The sequence below is a fragment of the Alligator sinensis genome, unplaced genomic scaffold (genome assembly GCF_000455745.1).
Source record: "Alligator sinensis unplaced genomic scaffold, ASM45574v1 scaffold117_1, whole genome shotgun sequence".
Classification (NCBI taxonomy): domain Eukaryota; kingdom Metazoa; phylum Chordata; order Crocodylia; family Alligatoridae; genus Alligator; species Alligator sinensis.
Genome location: NW_005841855.1, coordinates 1,202,748 through 1,209,438, shown reverse-complemented (window position 1 = coordinate 1,209,438; position 6,691 = coordinate 1,202,748). Strand labels below are relative to the sequence as shown.

Below are 6,691 nucleotides of genomic sequence, written 5' to 3'. Positions count from 1 at the left end.
CATAAACTTGTGAAGCTTTAGCATTTTGGAAGACCTTTGGACACAGAAAACTGTGCACTAAAGATTTCTTTAACTATGCAGCTTTTTGTTTGGTTTATTTTGTATGATATTTCAGTGGGGAAAAGAAAGAGAGAAAAGATGGGTGACTGGCAAAAGGAAATGTTAGTGACTTAGTAGGGACCCCCTTTCAGATAAATTTTGCACAATACCACAGTAAATATCACAATTTAGTTCTCAGGTGAGATCCTTGCTTCAGCACTTCTTGGACACCCCACTTTAGGAGGATGTTTGCATAGAATTCAGGGTAGTCTTTAAGCAGCTGCAACCACATTGGAATATTTCTTACTAATTCTTAGCATCATAGAAAGGTATGTTTTGGAAGGAGGAAAATTATTGTCAGAAGCTCCAGCTCCTTGAGCCTGACAGTCTCTTGACAGTTTCTAATATCAGCAGAGTTAGTATGTTTAGTCTAGTTGTAAGCTTTGTGATGTGTTTTTGATTTCTTGCTTCAGAAATACATTTAGGCTAGAAGATAAGTAAGCCATACAATTCTTTTTCTTGCCATACAAATATCAGGAAATTGTTACCTGTGCATCCAATTTACATTTGCTTACATTCAGTTGGAAAGTCTTCTTTATTGGCTACTCAGTCACTGCATGAACCTGGGTAACAACATAATTATTTTGGAGGGTGTGAGTTCAGTAGAATTTAGCCCTTGCCCAGGCTTCGGAAAAAGGTGTTCATTTTTCACAAGCTGCATTTTATTTTTCTTTCTCTTAGCTACTATAGTTTGCCTTTATTCTCTGGGGTTCATGTGATTGTTAAGTTGTCTTCTAAAATCTTGTAAGATCTTGCCTGCATTTGAAAAGTACTTTTTAAAAAAAGAATGCATAGAACTAGACATTAAAGTTAACCAAAGCACCTTTCACTTCAGGCTTAGCAAATTAGGTGTGATAATTTCATTTTCTTTTTGTCTTTCATTTTCATACATGAATAAAATTAATGGCAGTACACATCAGATTTAGAAAACTTGTTGCCCCACCTACAGTCAGCAGTTGTGCAATTTGAGGCTTTTAACAGATGTCCCAATTTTCTCATGTATTATGCTTTGCAAAGTACTTTTGAGTTTTCAAAGTTTATTTTCATGTCTCAGTTTGCTTTTTTTATTTTGATGAATAAAGAGGCAAAAATATTTCTGTGACAGATGTGAGGTTACTTCTCTGAATTTAGAATTCTGAAAAGTAAGCCTTTGATCTTGCAACAGGCAGGTGAGTTTCTTTGCTTGCCTAGAAGTCCAGTGAAATCAATATGCTTCACAGGGGCAAAGATGACTACCTGCATGACTCTTATCACAAGATGAGGGGCTTCATTTAAAGACAGCGTGCATTCAAATCTACATTTATTTGGATGGTGGTTGGTGGCACTGGTTCTATTGGGAGCAAGGAAAAAATATGAAACATTTTCTAAAAGTGCAGGTTCTTATTTGTGATATGGTGTGATATGAATTACTTAAGGATTATTACCCAAGCTTGATCATGCAAACCCTTACTCTCCTTGAAGTTAATGAGAACACATTGGTGAATGAGGTCTAATGATACAAATAAAGGTTGGTTGAATCAGGCTACTGAATATGCCTTCCATAGTTCTTATTAATCTAGTCCTTATTTTATTAAAGATTGTATTTTATACTTTGGGCCCAATCTCTCACCTATTCAAGGTCATACTGACCCCCTGACTGATTTTATTGATGGCAGGATTAGGTCACCAAAGATAAAAATACATGTATATTTTTATGTGAGTTTTTTTAGCAATCAAAAACCATATTATATTGAAAAATATTGTTGTTTCAAGCCTAATATAATTTAATTGCAAAATCTCATTAAAATCATTATTAGTTTTAAACTTAACAAAAAGTGGGTTATGGATTAGACGTATCCCTAGAAGCTACATTTCTAGATTTTGTAGAATTCTATCTTTTAAAACAAATGGAATTTAATTATACACTTAAAAAAAGCCACCCAGAATAAAACCATTATGGATATAGTTCACAACTGAACTAAAAGATCATATTGCTTTAAAACAGGGATACTAAAAACAAGCATGCCTGAAGGAGAATTTGTGAACACAATTATGTCTGCCGTATAGTTGCCAGGTCAGTGGGCGGTATGTGATGCACCCATCTTTCTAGGAGCAGTAGGATTTCCTGCTGTTTTTTTTCAGTAGTGACCTAGAAGGAGGTTAATGATTCCAAAGAATGACTTTTCCCTTAGGGAAAATTTAATCTTCTGACCTTTTTCTCTATCTGTCCATTCCTTTTAAGTCACAGACCCCCTTCATTTAGCTTATATCAAGCTGTTTTATTTTCTTCAGAAACATGGTTGAAGTGATTGCTTTAGCTTTCATTTAACCCTTGAACTGGATGCGTTTCTAAACTAAATCTTTGCACAGAATATGGGATTGCTTGCAAGCATGTCTTTCAAATCTCTATATTTGTCTTAAATGTGATTGTCAACCCTCAAAATCACTTTGACAACTGACTAACTTCAAAAATGCAAGCCTTTAATGTACTCTTGCAATCATCTTGGAGAGTTGCTTTAGAAAAAAATGACAGCATAAAGCAGCTATTTTTTTTTTTTTTTTAGTCCTATCAAAAAGGCTGCTTGTACTGGATTCATACAAAAGGAAATTGTGTTTAATGTATGTTCACAATGACCATCATGCCCTTTTCAGATTAACTTTAAATTTGAGATCATGAAAAAATATCAGCCTTGCGCAGTGAAACTGTCTGAGCATTTTGCTTTGTTTGAACTATGTAGGCATTAGTAGATCCGATTTAGTGTCAGAATACAGTAAAATAAAATTATAATTACTTTATTATCCTCAAGGGTGTTGACTCTCAGGTGTGAGGAGTTTTTGAGGGTAAGTGAAAACAGAAACCGCCTTGTGCTGGAAGCTTTCAACTTCCTTTTACTCTGCAGCAGACATTATTTTTATCTGTATTATATTACACGGTATTATTGCTAGCATAATAAATGAATATTCTTTCATTTTTTAGAATTGTAATTAATTCTTGGTTATGATATTATGACAAACTAGTGCAGCTCCACAACAGAAACATCCAGATCTAGGAACAAAGGAATTGCCATAATGGAACGGACCAGTGGTCCATCTAGTCTGGTGTCTTTCTGTCTCTGATAGTGGCCAATGCCTGAGGCTTCAGAGGAAGGCATAAACCCCCCAGAACGCACCTAATTGCAGTACTATACCACAGAGGGAAATTTCTTTTCGACCCCAGCTGGTGATCAGCTTATGCCCTGAAGTATGAGGATTGATAGCCCTTATAATTTTTATTCCAGCGAGTCTAGCTGCAGATGCGATACTTAAACAAATGTCTAATACTTTTGTAAGGCTAAGTAAGAACTAAACACTCCTATCTCACCCAGAGAGGGGGCAGGGGGGTAAGGGGGTGGGCATGGGGAAGGAAATACTGCTGAAAAATCCCGTGAGGAGAACCTCATGGAGTTTCCACTGCATTCTTCCCCGAGGGGAAAACATTTTGCATTCTTATGGAGACTGCTGAAGGGTTGGGGAGGGGAGGAAGGCAAGAAAGACATCCAACCCCTTGCAGCCCTAGGGTAAGCAGGAGAATAAGGATCCAATCTTGGACATTGGCTGCTCTTGCCTCTTTCTGTACCTTAACTCTGTTTTTGAGAGTAGAGTTTAGAAGGAGGATTGAAAATTAATATTACCTACAGCAGCCTACACTTAGATGTCTGCCTGAAAACCAAAATTGCTTAGAGGAAATCATGTTGCATAGGATAGTCTTTCCTCACTCTTCCTCTTTCAACCTGATACACATGTTCTCTAAACCTGCAGATGCCAAGCCATGAGGTTTGGGTAGAGGAACATCGGTAGATTCTGGAACTAGAGAACATAACAAAGAGCTAGTCTTCCTCATTTTATTGCCTTTTATTTCTGTTTCTATTTCCTATTCTTTATTTCCTCCCTCCCCTTGCCCTCTACCATGCAATGAAAAGCAACAAATGCTCCAGAGCTGGCTCCCTCTGTTATCCTGCAGCAGTAAATTCCACAGGTTAACTACACTTTTGCAATGAAAAGACGTTTCCTTAGATCCATTTACATGTGTTTCCTGGTTGTTTTTACATAATGGAATGGGGAAGGTAGGAACACCCAGGTAGCTTCTTCTATAACATTGTATACATCTCTAATATATCTCCTTCTCTTTGTTTTTCTAAATTAACTGTTTTTGTCTTTTACAACTATCCACTCGCCAAATCTCACCCGTTTCTTTAATCACATTTATTGCATTTCTGTTTCTTCCTGTTTTTACCATGTCTTTTCTAAGATGAAATGACTGAAAGTAAAGAAAGTGAAAGATGAAAATGCACTATTCATAAAATGACATAGTAATATTTTTAATAGTATTTTCTTTTCTTATGCCATGTATCCAATGTATCCTAACATTTCATTTGCTTTAAAAAAAATTAAACCTCTACAGCATGTTGAAAATAATTTTTCAGTGAGTTGTCCAAAATGATGCCTATCTGTCCCTTGAGTTATTTAGTAATATACCAGTTTGCAAAGTTTCTACAAAACATGTGCAGTATGTGCTACTTTGGTGCTTGTCTGCTTTCATCTGCCATTGGTTGTTCTGGAGTCTCTCACAATTTTGCCTAATCTTAATATAACCAAAGGCCAAATATTCCCATGAACTTTTCCCATATAAAACAATAAAATTATTGTGCCTGTATGAAAGAACAGACTTGGACCATTGTGTTGGGAACAAACTTTGCCACCTTCCTTTAAAAACTTTTCAAGGTTGTTATAAATAACAAATTCATTTTGTTGGATAAAGTTATTTTTAATGCTGATTTTGATCACTGGGGTACTTTGTAGTTAACCACTTTTTCTGTTATGAATTGGCCATTTATTCCAATGAATTACAGCTAGACAGGATGTCATCTACGGTCTGAGTCTGGCACTGGAACCCATAAAATGATCAAATCAAACTCTGGTCCTGACATGGACTCTTTGGCAGCTCCTTTTCAGTTAGTTACTGAACTTCTAAGACTTTCCTACCTTCTAAGGAAGTTATGGAAATTGGTTAATATTTACATAGCTTTAAAAATGAAAAGTTCTAAGTATTGTTACTATTTAATTTTTATTTCCTGTATTTTACCCAATTTTTATTTCATAACAGGACTCTAACTGTCATTCTGAAGTTACCGTATTTTTTTCCCCAGTGGCCTCCTATGAGGGACTTAATCACAGGTTCTGGAAAGACTAAATCAATCATATCCTCCAATTCTTCTTTATCCATGATTTCATTAATTCTTTCAAATAATTCTAACAGAGAAGAATTATTCATTTTAACAGGAACTTTGCAGGATTTCCCTGTTTTCTGTGTAGTTTATAATTCTATTTTTAGTGATCCTCTCAATATTTTCTCAGTACTAAAATAAGATTTACTAGTCTGTAATTCCCAAGATCATCATTAGCACCTTTTTAAGAGATGGGTACAACCTTGGCCACTCTCCAGTCCTCTGGTACAGTAGCTGTTTTTAATGATAAATTACATATTTTTGTTAGCAGCTTAGTTACAATGGTCTTCAGTTTCTTTAGAACTCTCGGATGAATACCATCTGGTCCTCCTGATTGATTGCAATTTAATTTCTCGAGTTGTTCCATCACCTTTTTGATATTCCTATTTCTGACAATGCTTCACTTTCAACACCTAAAAAGAAGATATTTCATCCTTTTTGGTAAACAACAGATATCATTTAGGTTTTTCCTTTTTGCTTCTTTAATATAGATAAACAGGAAGACAAAAAAATAAAAATAAAATAAAGCAAGCAGCCTGTCCCTGCTCTGTTTGTCAAGGGCTTAACATTTATTTAAAAAATACTAAAGATGGACCTGAGATTCCTAAGTCAGACAATATAATAGTGCCAGACACCTAACATTTCTACTTTCATTTATATTTTCTATTAATTGTGGCTTATGTTTTTCAGCATAAAATCAATAGTGGAATGTAGTGGAAAAACTGTCAAGGGGAGTATGTGTAATATTTTTTATTTTTAGTGTTGAACTGTTTGCTATAGCCATGTAGAATTTATATTATCTATAGCAACAGAAGTTAGAGAAAAATAACTCAAAAGACAAGCTTCTGCAATGGAATGTCGCACTGACAAACAAGCAAGCAAAGAAAAACAAAACTATTACCATACTGAGATGAAAATGGGACAAGGAACAAAAGTATCATCATTAGTGTCAATTGACAGAATACTTCTCAACACTACATATTCACCCTCCCCCCGCACAAACTGGCAGACTTCTCACCATTGTTGTCATTTTTCACTGTCTTTTAGTTAGGCTAAGCTCTTCAGATAGGGACCTCATCTGTTTTATGTCTGTAAAGTTCCACGTATGCCAGTTGTGGTAGTTAAACTGCAACAATTCTGTGTTTGAACACATGCTAGTAAATATGTGAGTTCAAATCAAAGGTAACTAACTATCAGTTTAAAACACCATCAGGAACTGTTCCAGAAAAAGTGACCTTTCGAGCTAAAACCAAACAAGCCAACTTTATAGTGTCTTGAGGTCAAGTCTCCTCTTTCACATGACTTCAGGGTCTTTAGGTACATGCTATCCTGAAGTAAACCACACAGAA

At 35.5% G+C, this 6,691-nt stretch overlaps 1 long non-coding RNA gene across 1 annotated transcript in view; it reads right to left on the bottom strand.

The window, feature by feature from the left end:
- Nucleotides 1-4,439: 4,439 nt before the first annotated feature.
- LOC112551692 overlaps nt 4,440-6,691 on the bottom strand; it is a 7,252-nt gene continuing 5,000 nt past the window's right edge. Inside the window, exon 3 of the long non-coding RNA XR_003096000.1 lies at nt 4,440-5,755. This is a non-coding gene — a long non-coding RNA (uncharacterized LOC112551692). The remainder of the gene's footprint in view (nt 5,756-6,691) is intronic.